Source organism: Aedes albopictus, chromosome 1 (genome assembly GCF_035046485.1).
Source record: "Aedes albopictus strain Foshan chromosome 1, AalbF5, whole genome shotgun sequence".
NCBI classification, from domain to species: domain Eukaryota; kingdom Metazoa; phylum Arthropoda; class Insecta; order Diptera; family Culicidae; genus Aedes; species Aedes albopictus.
Window position 1 is genome coordinate 137,991,422 of NC_085136.1, and position 1,013 is coordinate 137,992,434.

Here is a 1,013-nt window from a genome sequence, read left to right on the forward strand (position 1 = left end):
AAAATGATTTCAAAGAGTTTCGAAAACGCTGGGAGAAGGCTAATGGGTTTGTAGCTCTTGGATGAGAAGGGGTATTTTCCAGTTTCCTGATGGGGATGATTTTAGCTGACTTCCAGGATCCTTTAGGAATTTGATTTAAGATTCCTCCTAGAATTCCATTTAGAATTCATAATGGGACTCTACCTAGAGTTTTTCTAAGAATTCTCCAGGAGTACCACATCTGAGAATCCTTCAGGAGTTCCAGCCGGAATCCCTAAATCGAATTTCTGAATAATTTACCAGTTTATTCTCGCAAGAGTACCAGATTAAACTATTGTGGGAGTCCCTAGAGGAGCCTCTAATAAATTCCTAGAAGAATGCCTAGAAGGAATTCATAAACTCATATCAAGGAATCCATAGAAAGTGTTCATATTCAGAAAGAAATTCTGAAGTTATCCTCACATAGAGTACCTGGAGTAAAGGAATCCCCTGAACGAAATTTAGGAGCTAGCAGGAATTCGTGGAACAACCCTTAGCAAGACTTTATAAATGAATTCCCAGATGGCATTTCTGCAGCAACCGACAGATAAAGCTACTGGAGGAATTCCAATATGAAATTTCTTGAAAAATCCTCGAGAGAAAGTCCTGGAAGAATACCCAGAAGCACTGCTTGGAGAAATCCCTAGCAACAATTTTTGGAGGAGTCCCCAGTATGAAATTCTAGCAGGAAACCCCAGAAACAGCAAACAGAGCCCTAGACGAAATTTCTTTAGAAGTCCCCGGAATAGATTTCTAGAAAAGCCCTCAGAAGGAACTTCTGGAGGAGTCCCCAGTAGAAGTTAATAAAGGATTCCCCAGATGGCATTCATGGAGTAATCAGAAGACCGGGAGGGCAGCGTGCAATGTGGACGGACCAGGTGGAGCATGATCTGGCGAGTGTTGGGCGTGACCTCTAGGCGGAAGATGCAGCACTTTTGAAAGGAGATTTCTCATTTTTCCTATAGACTCAGTTCGAGCACAGCAGTTAATTTAAT